This window comes from Ursus americanus, chromosome 3, assembly GCF_024610735.1.
Source record: "Ursus americanus isolate L20-20 chromosome 3, mUrsAme1.1.p, whole genome shotgun sequence".
NCBI lineage: Eukaryota > Metazoa > Chordata > Mammalia > Carnivora > Ursidae > Ursus > Ursus americanus.
Window position 1 is genome coordinate 53,633,245 of NC_142129.1, and position 16,421 is coordinate 53,649,665.

At 37.3% G+C, this 16,421-nt stretch overlaps 1 protein-coding gene across 3 annotated transcripts in view; it reads left to right on the plus strand.

Moving 5' to 3' along the window:
- The window catches only part of MACC1 (MET transcriptional regulator MACC1), a 311,257-nt gene that overhangs the window by 241,567 nt on the left and 53,269 nt on the right, over positions 1–16,421 (plus strand). Inside the window, exon 6 of one of the 3 annotated variants that reach the window (XR_015723945.1) lies at positions 9,152–9,285. The exons of 1 other annotated variant lie outside the window; for it this stretch is intronic. The gene's annotated coding sequence lies outside the window, so the exon portion shown is untranslated. Of the gene's footprint in view, positions 1–9,151; positions 11,389–16,421 lie in introns of those variants that run through there. One more of the 3 variants, XM_087860990.1, reaches the window with a different exon arrangement.

Sequence of the window (16,421 nt, forward strand, 5' to 3'; positions counted from 1 at the left end):
TTCTGAGAAAACAATATTTGTTGTTTGTCTGCCATGTCTAAAGTACTACACAACATGAACCATAAATAAAGGAAATCTTTCCATTACTACATCATCTTCTATCTAGTGGTGGAGCTAAGCATGTAAACAAATAGTTATTCATATGGCAGAAAAAAATAACTGGTCAGTAGTTGAATTCACATGTAGAAAGTCCTTGAATGAATACTTATTATCCAAAGGACTTTCAAAACATACTAAACATGGAAAGTAGTGAGATTGTCCTCAGTACCGCAGTTCAACCTGTTGCTTCCCCTGTGGTTTTGTGGCAAACAGCTGACTTGCTTGTGTCAACCATAAGTTGCTATTTTGTATATTTAAGTTTAGTTAGATTCAAATCTCATTTGACAGTTAATTTCAGCTGTTGCACATAGTAAAAACAGTAGACTTGAAGACTTTCCTTCTGTCTGGACTACCTGCTTCTTAAATTCCATTTTTCTACATCCTGGGAATGCAGAGTAAGTACAATCGACCAGCTCTCCTGCCTCCCCAGCCCTATTTGTATATTGACAGTGTCTGTATTATTTAGGAGCAAAAAACACCTTCAAATGGAAAGTTTCTAAAATCTTACACAAGGTTCCTTACTAAATATTACAATGACAACTACATTAATGTACTTCTTGATTCCTTAGGGGCAAAGGGCACTTGGAACACAACGTTTAAAGCTCTGGGTAAATTCAGGAATCTATCAGTAAGCCCTGACTCAACAGAATTAACTCAAGTTTACGGGCAGGGCTCTTACATTAATAAAGGAGATTGTATTTCCAAAACATTCCACTGTTTAAAAAAGTCTTAGAAAAACTACAATCCTCACTGAATAGTGCTTAAGTAGAAATAATTCTGTGACAAAGTACTTTGTATAGGAAGTAGACCTTGAGAGAGGCCTAGTTATAATTAACTGTGAAGATGTGACTTTGCCAGTTGTTCCTCTGTTTAGGAATAAAAGTAAACATTTTAATAATAAATACTTTCTGGATATTGGATAAAGTCGTTGGAAAGAATCCCTGGAGCAAGGGGCTTGATACTTCTCTCTAAAACATTCTACCAAATGAAATTGTGGACTATCAAAGCCTATCTGTGAAAGGATAAGTCTATTCTACCAAATTCCACGAAAATTCTATATTTACTTCTTTCAGACATTTTAGACAATGAACATTTCTTCAACTTTAACACATTTCTTCATGAAGCTTACGTGCCCATTAGGTTGCCTCATTTTAAATAAAGAAATTCCAGATTCTTTCCCGCATTTGTCACTTTTACCGTCGTTTGCCCATGTTCTTCTTCACATATTTGCCCAGTAGTAAGTCCATTCTTGGGGAAGTCTGTCCAGAGTATACTGGTCTATCCAATCATTTATTTAGAACACTTATTTAGGACCTGTCATGTGTCAGGCAAATGTGAATATGGCCATAATTTCTGTCTTCAAGAAGTTCACGTTCTAAAAGAAATTCCAGAATGCACGAACAACTGCTCTTCTAACACAGTCCCGTTAATTCTGCCTGTGCTCTGCAGATAAGGAAATGGGTGTTCAGAGGCTTATGACTTAACTCTTGTGTTAGATTAAGGAATTGTGGCTCCAGATCCAGGCTCAAATATAGCAAAATTCCCTGAGCTAGGCCAGTAACCTGCAACTGAAGACCTGAGAAATAATGCAAGCTACAAAGTAATCACTTTCTTTATATGTAAAATGGAACATCAGCCTCTTCGGGGTTGTAGTAAGTTGTAGAAAACCAATAGATCTCTAGTCAGTATTAATATGAAAATAGACTATGTATACATATTTATGATACAAGTCAAATAGCCTTACATGTTGCCATCATTATTAACATTTTGTTTTTGTTTCCTCCTCTTTCTCTCAAGTAATGACAGCTTCTGTGTCTGTAAACACGGCCTATCAATGACATCTTGGATACAAATGTCCCTTCTGAATTCTCTTGGTCTCTGTGAATGAAAGGAGGTTTCCTGCCCACCACGTTTTCTTTTTTTTTTTATTTTTTATTTTAATGATTTTTTATTATATTATGTTAGTCACCATACAGTACATCCCCGGTTTCCGATGTAAGGCTCGATGATTCATTAGTTGTGTATAACACCCAGTGCACCATGCAATACGTGCCCTCCTTACTACCCATCACCGGTCTATCCCATTCCCCCACCCCCCTCCCCTCTGAAGTCCTCAGTTTGTTTCTCATAGTCCATAGTCTCTCATGTTTCATTCCCCCTTCTGATTACCCCCCCTTTCTTTATCCCTTTCTTCCCCTACCGATCGTCCTAGTTCTTATGTTCCATAGATGAGAGAAATCATATGATAGTTGTCTTTCTCTGCTTGACTTATTTCACTTAGCATTATCTCCTCCAGTGCCGTCCAAGTTGTAGCAAATGTTGAGAACTCGTTCTTTCTGATAGCTGAGTAATATTCCATTGTATATATGGACCACAACTTCTTAATCCAGTCATCTGTTGAAGGGCATCTCAGCTCCTTCCACGATTTAGCTATTGTGGACATTGCTGCTATGAACATTGGGGTGCATATGGCCCTTCTCTTCACTACGTCTGTATCTTTGGGGTAAATACCCAGTAGTGCAATGGCTGGATCATAGGGTAGCTCAATTTTTAACTTTTTTTTTTTTTTTTAAAGATTTTATTTATTTATTTGACAGAGATAGAGACAGCCAGTGAGAGAGGGAACACAAGCAGGGTGAGTGGGAGAGGAAGAAGCAGGCTCATAGCGGAAGAGCCTGATGTGGGGCTCGATCCCATAACGCCGGGATCACGCCCTGAGCCGAAGGCAGACGCTCAACCGCTGTGCCACCCAGGCGCCCCTCAATTTTTAACTTTTTAAGGGACCTCCACACTGTTTTCCAGAGTGGCTGTACCAACTTGCATTCCCACCAACAATGTAGGAGGGATCCCCTTTCTCCACATCCTCCCCAACAATTGTTGTTTCTTGCCTTGTCTATTTTTGCCATTCTAACTGGCGTAAGGTGGTATCTCAGTGCCACCATGTTTTCTATGTTGAGGCTTTTTATTTTGAGAAGATTTCATACTTGTGCTACAAAGAAAGTTAGTGAGCCAAGTGGCTAAAGTCATTTGTTCACTCATACACCTATTCATATTATTTCATTTATTCATTAAATTTTAAAAATAAATTTAGTACCTGGTTCATATTTGGAGCTCAGTTAACTTTTGTGGAGTGAGTGAGTGAATGGATGAGGACCTAGTTGAACAACCCTCAGTAGATTAAGATTCATCTACTTAATATTCAGGAACAGGACTTAGGTTTCTTGCAGTCTCTTGAAGCTTCAAGTTTGTGATGGGGAAGTGTTGCCAACAGTGTCAGGGATATCGCAAAGAGTACCAATCCAATGGGGAACGGGTGGCTATAATTGTAACTTGATCCTCTGCTTCTCAAGTGACTAGCAAGTGTTCCGGTGTTATGCACCTAACAAAGCCAGGGCCTACAGGAATATATTTGATGAACTTTAGTATAACTTTGGGCCTTTCTTATGATCATTTTAAAGATGCCTTATTATTGCTGCATGACAGGTATCAGTATTGATCAGTCCATACCTATGCCTGACTTGTTTTTAAATATTGTAAATATCATCCCTACCACCATGAGGTCAGCTTTCAGCTCAGACATCATTTGGAAAAGGCTCTTCCCTTGAGGGGTTTACAGTGATCCTTCAGTCCTCCCAACATGATGGAGAAAAAGGCACAGGCGCTTGTGTTTGATGAGCAATATCGCTGAGTTGAAAACATGTGTCATTCCCAAGGCAATAAATACATAGGTAGCTAAGGTTTTAAAATATGAAAATGGTATAGACATTTATTGCTAACTGTTGTTCTTGTGTACATTTGGGGGAACTATATAAGCAGCGATTCAGAAGTAAGGATCCAGACATTGAGAAGAGATCAATCCCCAAAGGGAAAAGAACAGCATGGAAAACAGAAACTAGATGAAGAGGAATTCAGGCAGAATGAAAACAGAAACTTATCTTGGTTACTGGTCATCACTGGTACCTTGATAAGAAGGAACTGGAAGCTGCAAAGTAATTTCAGAAACCGGACATAAGCAATTACAAGCATATATTTTTTTATGCCAAATTTAACTGTATAGTACTGTGAGTGTGGTAGGATGAATTTTCTAAACCTGCCCAAAACCAATTCAAGAAACTGCTTAGAATGCATTGTATATCAAAGTTTCATATAAGGGAGGTTGTTTTATCAGTGGAAATCACAGTGAAGAAGTTGATAGACATATTCTGTACAATGATACATAGAAGATCTGATGACAAGAGGTTACTCTTCATGGAAAAGTTCTGATTGTCCTTTAGATAGTGTGCCTGAGACCAGACCATGTAGAACTTGTTTCTTCTCAATGCTCAGGATCTAAAGCTGCTGGGTCTCTATCAATCACAAGAATCCATGACATAAAGGGTGACTAACAAGCCATGCACAAAGCCGAACCAAAGAAGAGGCCATTCTTGGTATAGGATTAAAGACAAAGACTTAGGTCTGTCGATGAGGGTGTTTGAGAACCCGAGGCCCCAGTGATGCTTTCTTTTGATTGCAGAGTAGGCCGTTTGGTACATTCGAAGTTTACAAGACTTATGTTCTTTGCCGTTATATTAGCTGGGGCTGTCATAACAAAATACCACAGACTGGGTGGCTTAAGCATCAGGAATTTATTTTCTTACAGTCCTGGAAATTGCAAGTCCAACTGAGGTGCCAGCTGGGTTGGTTTTTCCTAAGGTCTCTCTCCTTGGCTTGTAGCTGGTCTGCCTCTTGTTGCCTCTTCTCATGGTCATCTCTCTGATAGCCCTGTTGTCCCTTCCTCTTCTTATAAGGACATAGTCATATTGAATTTGGGCCCTACCCTAAGAGCCTCATTTTAACTAAATTATCTCTTTTAAAATCTTATCTCCAAATACAGCTACATTCTGAGGTATGGGGCACTGGGACTTCAACATAAGAATTTTGGGGAGGTCATAATTTAACCCATAACATTGCCATGTATGGCACGCAAGAGGCAAATATAAACAGACTAGAGAAGACATGTCTAAGTCCTAGGCACTATCTAGACTTCGTAAGGAGTGAGAGAACATTTTCCAGGTGCCAGTGTGTGTATGGGACTAAGAGAAAGAACGTTTATTATGGGCCACACCATACTCCACACCTTCTATCAGAGACACGTGGCTGGGGTTACAGTAGCAACACAGAATAGTCAGTCCCAACTGCAGACTATTATATTCTCACCTAATCTTTTGTGATCTTAATGCAGTTTGGAATTATAAAACTTCCCAGATATTATTACAGATACCTAGGTTGATTAGGCCAAATTTCTTTATTCCATTAAAATGTCCACAGACATTTCATTGAAAACCTTATCAGGGTAAGCAGGCCCCTCTAGGGAAGGAACACTGTCCTCATATTGCTCCTTTTTTCTCAGTGCGTCCTGTGTTTACCTCCTTGACTTGGCATTCCAAAAAGCAAGCCTCTGTCTAGCTTTTTGCCTCAGTCCTCTGTGATGATACATGTGAAGATAGTGGCAAATTAAGAGGAAGAGTAGTCTGCAGCTTTAAATATCACTCTTTTTTTAACCTCTTACTGTTGTGACCATCAAATAAGACATTGTAAACAACAGTGATGTGCAAAGTGATTAAGTGGTGTACACAAATCATTCCTTTGTAGGTAGCTTGCCTCCCCCCCACTCCCCCCTGCCATGATGGTTCTTCTGGCATTTATTTAGTATTTGGATGAGAGACCAGCACTCTTATTGGTCTAACTTTCAGAATTTCTTATTAATCTTTTTACCTATTATAAAACCAGTAGCATACATTTTATATGGTATGACAGTAGAGTCCTGGAGAAATATCACTCAAGAAGCCACTGAGTTATTAAAATTACTTATAATTGCTTATGCTGTAGTCACACAACAACAGGTATGGGAAATGAGAAATTTGTGTCAAAAGGAATAAAATGCCTTGAGGAGTTTTCTCAGGCTAAATGCATGAATAATGCAGCAAGTAAGAAGCACAAAATAATTTGTCAAAGGGAAGACATTTGCAAGAGTGCTCCTAGGGCATGTGGGGGACTTCTAGGAGATACTACTCCTAGAGCAGTATGAGGACAGTGTTCCTTCCCTAGAGGGGCCTGCTTACCCTGGCAAGGTTTCAAAGGAAGGGAAGAGAAGGAGGTTCCACTGGTATTTCTTGCCAGGACTGTAACTCAAAACTGGGCAGAGATGGGATAAAGAGACATTGGGAGCGCAGGAGGTGGAGGCAGGTGGGGACAAGAGTATTGGAGAGGCAGTGAAGGGGCAATAAGCCTAAACAAGGGCTGAGGAGGACTAGGATCCCAGACCATTTGGAATTCTCCACCCTTCGTTTGTACGTCTCCTTTGTTCTAGGTTCTCTTATGATGTTTTATAGCTTGGTTCCCTATGCATAATACTTGACATTGTTATGTCTCCGCTATAATTTTATTATGTCAATTTCTCATTTTCTTTAAGAAGTACACCACCTGCATTGAAATTATGAATACATAATTTAAGATACACAATAGCCTTTGCCTTATGGGAATCTGCTATTTGAATATGTGTTTTCCTTCATAATCATATCTTATGCTCACACTTGTCATATGCCTTCACACGTAAGGATATAATTTATGTACCTAAAGGCAACACCTTCTAACTAAAAGCTAAAACAAAAATATGATGAGTGAAGAAAGTACAGTTAAAAAGGATTTACACAATACGTAGCCCTTCATATACATTTTTAAGTATGCAAAATTATTCTGTATTATCTATGAGTACATGCATACCTATGTGGTAAATGCATTAAAGACATGCACAGTGGAAATGCATGGCAATTTCAGAAGAGCAATCGCATTTAGAGAGAGGAAGAAACAGGAGTGGTGGGACATTGGCTATTTCTATTACATTTTTATTTTTCTAAATGGGCTTTGAAGCACATACAGCAAAATATTAAGATGTATTTAATCTAGTTATTTTTGGATATGGATGCTTGCATGAACAATACATTCTCTACTTTTTTTATGTTTCAAATACCTGGTAAGCAAAAATAAATTTTAAAAAAGTAAAACAAATTAACAAAAAAAGCCTAAACCCCTATTTTTCTGCAAGAAAAAATTTTAGCAGAATGCCTCATCAAGCAGAATCTTACTTGAAATTCCTCACCAAGCAGAATCTCAAATCATTCAACTCTCTTCACTAACCTCTCCACTTAGTAGTTGAGAGATATGCTTTCATCCAACATTAATTGGCAAGCGTGCTACCTTTAAAACAGTTAGTTATGTACTCCTGTTTTACAAAAGATAACTCATATGCAAAGATAACTGAGTACACAAAGAACCAAGAAACTTTGAGGTTACTACAGATTTCCTCTAAAACATTAAAACTGCACACAAATTACATATATGAATTGCCTCCCATACATGGAGGCGTTGTAGTGAAGAACTCTGAGCTGAGGACTAGGAGACTAGGTTCTGGCTCGGTTCTGCCATTTAACAGCAGTTAACCATATGCAATCTGGTTACCCTCTCCAGGTCTTTACCTCTCCATTGTAAATTGAAGGCTTGAAACTCTTCTTAGCTCTGGGTCCTCTCAGTAGGTGGCAAAGTAGCAGAGTGTTAAAGAAGTAGGTTCTGGAATGAGACGGGAGCAGACTGTCATCCCTTCCTTACAGGGTGTTTTTGAGCACTGAATAACATAATACAAGCATAGCTCTTAGAACTGGATTATATTTGCCATTTTTTTTGTTTTTATAACTATTTCATATTTGAAGTACCTGGCAAATATAAAAGGGCTCACCCTTTTTATTGCTGTGATAACATGCTGTGATTCTGTATGCTCGGAATCATGCTAAGCTTGTGAAAACTTGTGATACCAAGCGTTTTGTTTTGGCTTATCACATGTAAAGTACTTTCATGCTATTGCATTGCATCCAGGATTGAGAAGACATATATGCTCTGGCCCTGGGCCTTGAGGACTTAATAGTATAGTTGAGATATAACAAGTAAAGTACATGAGATTATTACTAATCCATATAAGGCTTTATTGCAATGAAGAGCTAGGCGGTGAGGTTCACACCCAGTCTAGAGGAGGAGATTGGGGATGAGACGCAACAGTGTTGGGAGTAAGCTAGAACAAAAATGATTCAATAACTAACAAGGGAACCTAGCTAAATCTCAGGATCCATTGTTATCTTAGTCTCTGCTCAGCCATGGTCAGTGCTAACAACAGAATGGAGTAACAAAGTCCTGATTGTTTTCATCATTAACAAGGAGGACTCTGGGTTCTGGAAGAATCTGACTAAATTATTTACAACTTTGGGCATGGATTAATAACTTCCTTCTTAAGCAAAGAAGTTTATGTGCCAAAATCTACATTCCCTCACTTAAAAGAATGGATTTCATTTGTTCTAAGGCTCAAATACTCTTTCCAAATAAGCTATTTACTTTTTAATCCTTTCTGCCAGGAATCCTTGTGTATGCTCATTAGTGATCTTGTGCTCAATGTAGCAATGCGTTTGATCTTAGGCTTTTTAATTTGAACTAGGAAGATAACTCAGCCCCCACAAAAGGAAGAAGTAAGCCTTGAGCAGAGACTTACTGCCCACCATTGTTGTCTAGAACGGTCAATGCCTTCCCCCCTAGTAGGAAGGCAGCCACTATGGAAAGCTAGCCATTAAGTCCTTGTAGAAATCAGGGCCTGGCAGTTTATCCTGAGTCTCTTTGGCATGTGGTGAGCTAAAGTCAAACAAGATTTACAGGCAGGTAGATTTGGGTGGACCTTTCCCTCCTACAAGCTACTGAGCTTATTTTAGCAAATTACTTAGCTTCTCTAAGACTATTTCCTTACTTGTAAAATAGGAAAAAAAAATAGCTCTACCTTATTGGATTATTGTGAAGATTGACAAGATAATTCATGTAAAATATTTAGCAAAGTAAGGAATCAAAAAGGGTTATCTATGTGTGTGATACGTAGAATTAAAAATATCCATATTAGTTCCCATTACCTTGTTCTTTCCTGAAGCAAAAACCCACAGCATTTCAAAATCGTGACAGTTAATGTTTTGCTTTTATTCTTTAGAAAATGCAAAGAAGAAATTCACATTTCAAATAATTCAGATAAAAATCCAAGACTTTAGTCAAGAGAGAGAAGACTATTATGACCAGAATAGAATGGCACACTGCTCTTTTTCACTGCCCAAGGCATTTAAAGAGGTATGATGTTTGTTTCCCAAGTCCACACTCTGTTGTCCACATTTATTAACATTCTGTTTTTCTGAGGATCACAGTTTGCCTTTGCTAATACCCTTGAACATGTCCTTCCAACATCAAAGTATTTGTTTCACTTTGTTTTATGGTTACTAGTTTTTCTCATATTATTGGCTGTAAGATTTCAAATGAAGAGGCTTTTCATTGAGCTGAGTCAGGTGATCTCAGAAATCTGATTTACAATCCAAACTGAGTTGTTGTGTTCCTTTTGTCCCATACTAATCCTTTTATTGACCTCAGCTGGCTCCCTTAGTCTACAAAACTAAACAAATCTTTGAAACTCTCTCCGTCTCCTCTTTTGTGCGCCTTTCACAAGGAAGAACAAAAAAGCAGTACTATTTCTGACAGAAAGGAAGCTACACAGAACTGATAACTGACTTCTGTTTTTGCATTGTGGTCCTCTCTGTATTCTTACTGTGGCTTTGGTCTCAGAAGAGGAAGGCTAGAAAGCAGCTCTTCTGAGAATGGTCCCAAGCATCTGATAGCCTTCATTAGTGATGGCATTTCTAGAACTCGAGTATTTTCTTGTGTTACCCTTACTTGGCTTACAAAAACACAGAATAACCAGACCTCTTCCTGAAATGACCATGATGAAACCATATTTGGCTAAGGAGAGTACGGATGTAATTATGTACTCTCTAAAGTTATCACCTAAAGGTAATGAAAATGGATTCCACAACTGATCTTTAGTTTTACCAGTATCTCTTTTCTACATAACTACTTACCTTAATGATAGAAATAACTAAAGTTTATCAAGCATTGACTACATGACAGGCATTGCTATTAAAAGCTTTAATATGTGCATGGTACCTACCTGTGAGGTATAGGTACTGTTACCATATTTGCTTTACCAGTGAGGACACTGAAACTTAAAGAAGTAAATAGCTCATTGTCACACAGCTTGTAAGCATAAGTGATAGGCCCTGGAATCAAGATTGAGTCTTTGAATTCCAGCAGAACCACATTCGGAGAGCATTCTTCTAAAAGGCTGCAATTTATCCAAGGATGCTGTGGCTCTCAGATTCCATTTGGATTTTGTGAACAAGATAGTTTTGAAAAGGAAGACTCCCCAGCCAGGTTCAGGGTCCATTTTGAACAGCCTTGCCTCGGCTAGTTACTTCAGTGTTCCTCCTATGCAGTGAGGCTCCCAACTATCTTTCAGTGGAGACGGCTATAGGGATATTAGAAAAGGCACAGATGATATTAGGCTATTGATTAAGGACCCATTATAAGAATATTATTTTCTAAATTTATTATAAATTTTCCAGGCATGTACTACATATGTTTGCTATTTTAATTCTTAATTATTTTTTAAAATTTCAATCTTTAGGAGAAATAGCAGGTTGCTGCAGAGAATATATATTTTCACTTTTTTTCAATGCATATATTTCATCATGTATATAAAAAGACAGATAAAATGGTATTGGGGGGAATGCTAAAAAAAGAACCATAAGAAGAACCTTAAATAACAGAAATGTGTTATGTGTGGGCAGGTCATAAGGGAGAAATGAAAAAGGAGAGTGTGAATCAGAAATATTTAGTGGAGACTCACTTTTCACCCCTACTTGGTAATAGGCAGTGAAATGAAAGGGTTTTTCTAGTTATAGTTCAGAAGGAAATAATTGAGTAGTGATATCATTCACCCCAGAAGGAAATACCTAGTTAATGCTAAGAGAGAAAATGACCCTTTGTCATTGAAAACATTTTTTCCTTTACTTGTGACAGAATGCAAGACCCCCTGTGGATTTTTTTTTTTTTTTCGGAAATATGCATTAATGAAAACAAATGTTTCTTTCCCCAAATTTTGTGTGGGAACTGTGCAGGGGCATAGAACAACTGCATGGAGTCCAGTACTTGCCAGAACACCTGGGAAGTCCCTATATACTGTTTTTCTTGCCTCTATAGCCTTACAGGTATTTACATCATAAAATATCTATGCTAAGATTTTAGAATATACCTTAGACAGTCTGAAACTGCTATTATATATGGAGACCTGCTCCCAAGATCTCTTTTTATTTACTTATTTTTTAACTTTTTTTTTTTTTTTTTTTAAGTAACTCTAAGGGTGCCTGGGTGGGTCAGTCACGTGGAGCATCTAACTCTTGATTTCAGCTCAGGTCATGATCTCAGGGTTGTGGGACTGAGGTCTGCCTCGGGCTCTGTGCTCTTTGTGGAGTCTACTTGGGATTCTCTCTCTCCTCTCCTTCTGCTCCTCCTCTCCCTGCCTCTCAAATAAATAAATATATAAAATCTTCAAAAAAAAATAGAGTATTCTTTCTGCCCAATGTGGGGCTCGAACTCATGACCCTGAGATCAAGAGTCACATGCTCTACTAACTGAGCTAGTCCACCCCCACACACCTGCCAAGACCTCTTTTAAATACAGATATCATGAATTGGTATCACTGAGGGTAAAAACCTATGAACGGGATATAAATATTTCTTTTTCCTTTGAAAAGTTATTGTCAAAATTCAGTACAGTTAGGAAAGAAATATACGGCCATTGGCGATTTGGAAACTTCCACTAGTATAGAACAAGTTTATTCTTATATGTCATGATTTCCAAATAAAGTAATACTGTACTTATCTAGATTATCCAATATTCCACATAAGTTTAATCCATTTAGATAATAAAGTCCTATTTTTAATGTACCACCCCTTTCATGGTTTTTAAACATTTTATCACAGTCTTTCTAAAATGTCTTACAAAATTTCCTACCAATGTATACTAAGTATACACTAAAAATAAATTATTTCTGAATGATATAGGTTATTCTATATTGCACTCTATAAAACTCTATAAAAGTTTTAAATTTTTTCTGGTCTCTTCCTTTGCTGTTGTCCACCTTTTCATATAACAACTCTTGCTGATAACCAGGGCTTCTCTATCAGCCCACTTCTTTTTTCAAAGTTACTCTTTCTAATCTGTTGTAAACACAGAAACCAGATAATAGTTCTTGTAGGAAGTTAGAGTTAACAGGCTCTAAGTTAGATCTCTCTCAGGTGTTTGTAACATTGATTTTAGCTTTTTGGGGACCTGTTTAATTTTTTATCTCAGATTCTAGTCAATAGTCTAGAGGGTTGACATTTTCAGATATGTGACCTCTGATTGTGTTAGGGAAATGAAGAAGTGGAGGTGGGGTCTCCAGGCAGTCCAAGGAACATGAACAGAGGCAGGAATGGGAGCTGGAGATATGGTGTGTTTTGAAAACTGCAAGTAGTTTAGCAAGGCTGCAGCCTCAGCTAGAAGGCAAAGAGAAGGAATGTGGGATATGGCAGTAAGTGACAAGGAATGAAGTAATAAGCAAGGGCAAAATAACAACAGCTCTTATATTTCGTGTTAAGGAATTTTAACTTCAACAATGAGGTGTGAAATGGCACTGAAGTGTTTTAGGGAAGGCGACATCATAGTCAGATTTGTGTGTTAGAAAGGTCACTCTGTCATTGTGAAAATGTTGCTCTAAATGACTAAGGAAATCATGTTAGTAATATGTATTACATTAGCTGGCAGAATTTGATTCAACAGCTGGAATAGTGGAAAGGGGTTGTATTTAACTCTTGTTTATAATATGACATATTCATATCTAAAATTTTTTTAAAAGATGCAAACTTGAGCTGGGACTCAAATGTGACAGTAATAGATCAACTACTTCCTACAAGAGACACAGAGAAAAGAATCACTAATATTCTATATGGTTTCTTCAGAGAGTTCCAGAGTTCCAGTGTATATATTTTTGGCAACTGGTATATCATAGCAAAGCGTGAAGACAGATCTAGATTGTCCTTTCTTCTTCTTCTTTTTCTTTTTTTTAAGATTTTATTTATTTATTTGAGAGATAGAGTAAGAGAGCACAAGCAGGAGGAGAGGCATAGGGAGAGAGAGAGGGAGAGAGAGAAGCAGACTCCCCACTGAGCAGGGAGCTCGTTGTGGAATTCGATCCCAGAACCCTGGGATCATGTCCTGAGCCAAAGACAGATGCTTAACAGACAGAGCCACCCAGGTGCCCCTAGAATGTCCTTCCTTATGTAACATATTCTAATTGAGAAAGAATGCAAAAGATATGTAGAAAATTGAGTTAGGTGAAAATATTATGAAATGTCAATTACCAAATTAATAATTTTTATCATTACTATCATTATTACATTACATATATAGTAACCATTATCTTAACTTTTAAGTGACGAAAGAGATGTCAGGAAAGATAGATGGCTTGCTTAAGAAGTATAGTAAAGATAAATATACAAATAGGTCTTCACTTAAAGTTACATAAGGGTTTGGTCATAAGAGGTGAGTTTTTTCCTTTTGTACTGGTCAAGGACTCTAATCCCAAGTGTACCAAATTGCCTGCCCTAAGAAACTGAGGATGGAACTCTGAGAAATATTCTGCTATGCTGTAATGAACACAATAATAGTAACAATAACAAAACAATAATCATGATGGTAGTGGTGATGAGGATGATGGTCATTTAGTTTCCCTCACTAGTAGCTGTGTCCTTTTGTTTTCTCTTATGGACAAATTCTAATAAATAAAGTGTAAGAGTAGCTAAATATATGAAGTTGATTCCAATCTGCTTATTACTTAAGGAGCTAGATGAAATCATTATAATTTGTTAGAAAACTAAGGCTCAGAAGAGTAGAAGGCCACTTAGTTGGACATAGAATTTCAAAGCATCCTGCTTCATGCACTTCATAATTCAGTACATATTTCTCATATACTCAGTGTCCCTCAGAAGAACTGATCTTGTGGGGCTCAGTCCCTAAATTCATAAGGAAGGTAAGAGGGAGTATGACAGAAGTGGCTTAACACCACTGAAATCTATTTCTAGGTTGATTGCTTTCTTGACTTTATTCAGCAGATGTCCATTCTGAGGCAGGCATAATCACTTCTCTTTAGGAGGGCAGGGAGTGTAGTCTTCTGCTAATCAAGTACCCAGAGGGATAAGGAGGCATAGTCAAACCACCCAGGATCTACCGGTTTATGCCTCATGTTTTCTTGCTTATGTGTTTCTTTAGATGACTTCAGAATTTAGCTGAGTATCATTAAATCCAGTTCAAAGCCATGTAAGTTTGATCACCCAATGGTACCAGTATCTCTTGGCAATGTCCTAGTCTTAGATTTTGCAATATTGGTGTCAGTAATCTGCTGCAGAAATATCTAATTTTGCGCTTTGGGTGTATTTTTTATTAGTCTGCTCATTTTCAACCCAGGGTGGGAGATTTTCTTTTGATTTATTATTAAACTATTCTAGTATAATAGTATTAGCTTGCTGTATTTCAATAAGCTTATAGTGGTTTCTTTACCTAGCAAGAAAAAATCCTGAGAAAATATCCAGGCAATTAAAAAGTATAACTTATGGTCTAAAAATTGTATGATGGTTAGGTGTGCTTAGGATTTTGCTGAACAATGACTCGTAGAGAAAATATGTGGCCATCTAGGGTGTGCATCTGAGAGACATTTTGAAAGAAAATGCTCCCTTATCCAATATGTAGTGTGCTAAAATAACGAATTTTATGCATATTGTGACTATGAAAGCTTAATAGATTTTCTTAAGAACATGGTTTCATGAAATGCATGAATGGTGTGTATCAAATCAGCCTGTTTAGATGAGACCAGGAAAGCTGAATCAGCTTCATTCTAAACCATCAACATCTGTGACCTTGGAACAAATCAATAGAATCTATTCCGCTTGTCTTAGGGAAATGAAGTTAATTCACCTTCTAATTCAAGTCAATTAATATCTATGGATCCCTCACAGTGCTCCTGGCCCTAGGGATATAATGAATAGTTGCTTTTCTTGTTCTTCAGTAACCCACCAACTAGCTAGGAAACAGATTTTGTATACATTGCACTGGGCTATGACCATCACACAAGCAAAACATTAAAGAAAAACAGATGATGACCAAAGGTTGAAGGAAGCTGAGGGAGGGGAAAGCTTTACAGAGGAAGTGAAATTTAAGTTAGATATTTACGGAAAAGTGATTTTTTCCTTCATTCTCACAAAAGGCTCAACAGTCCTGTAGAATCACACACCTTTTCTTCCTGACTGATCAGATACTTCTACTATGTTAGTACGTGAACTAGTTTTATGACTAGAGAATTAATGAACTGAATTGACTCTCTAAAAAATGTAATCTTATCTTTATTAGTGAAGACTAGAGTTGGGAGGAAGTACGTATTCTCATTTCGCAAATGGGAAATTTGAGTCAAAAAAGATAATTCAGTGGAAAACCAAAAGAGAATCAGTACTTCTGTCTTTACAAGGAAACACTATTTTGCCTGGGCATTTTCATTATCAAAACAAAACAAACTAACAACAATTATGGCAATGACATTGACAACAAAGCAAGCATATCACTTAGATCCCCTAAAGGATTATATATTTGTGTGGAAAAGGGCATTAGAAGGATTCTGTTCAACTTCAGGCATCAAACTAAGACCAATAGTCTGTTTCCTGGATTTGGGCTTCATAAAGGCAAACTTTTAAAATAAGAGTGGCTCAAAATTTAAATGAAGTGCATTGGAAGATAATGAGCTTTCAGTTTTCATATGGAAGAAAGATCACCACCCTTCCAAATAAAGTTAAGCTCTGGGGTTATGGCAAACATAAACATTTCCTCAAGAAGCAATTTTGGATTGACTCAAATAGTCAAGGCAAGAGAGTTGCATTCCATTGAGTAAGACTGAGATGACTTTGGCCCAAACATTAAAAATAAAATGAGCAGCTGACAGGGAAAAAGAACAAAAAATAACTTTTTTTTTTCTCTGAACCATTTGGGAATGTTATATATCCAAAAGATATATAAAAAGATAAGTTGAAAAGAAAACTGACAAATCTTTTTTTTCCCCTTTTCTATTATGAATTAAGAGCCATCTGTACAGCAAAAATGCCTGAACAAATACAAAGTATTCAATGATGCAGTAGATGAAATGTGATGATAAAGAACTAGATATGTATGCAGATTTCTTTGACAAATACTTATAAAATACATTTAAAATGTACATTTAAAACTTTAAGAATAGGTGTGGATTAACCTCTTCAGTACCTTAATTATAATTTTGCTTGATATCCCAAAGCAAACAG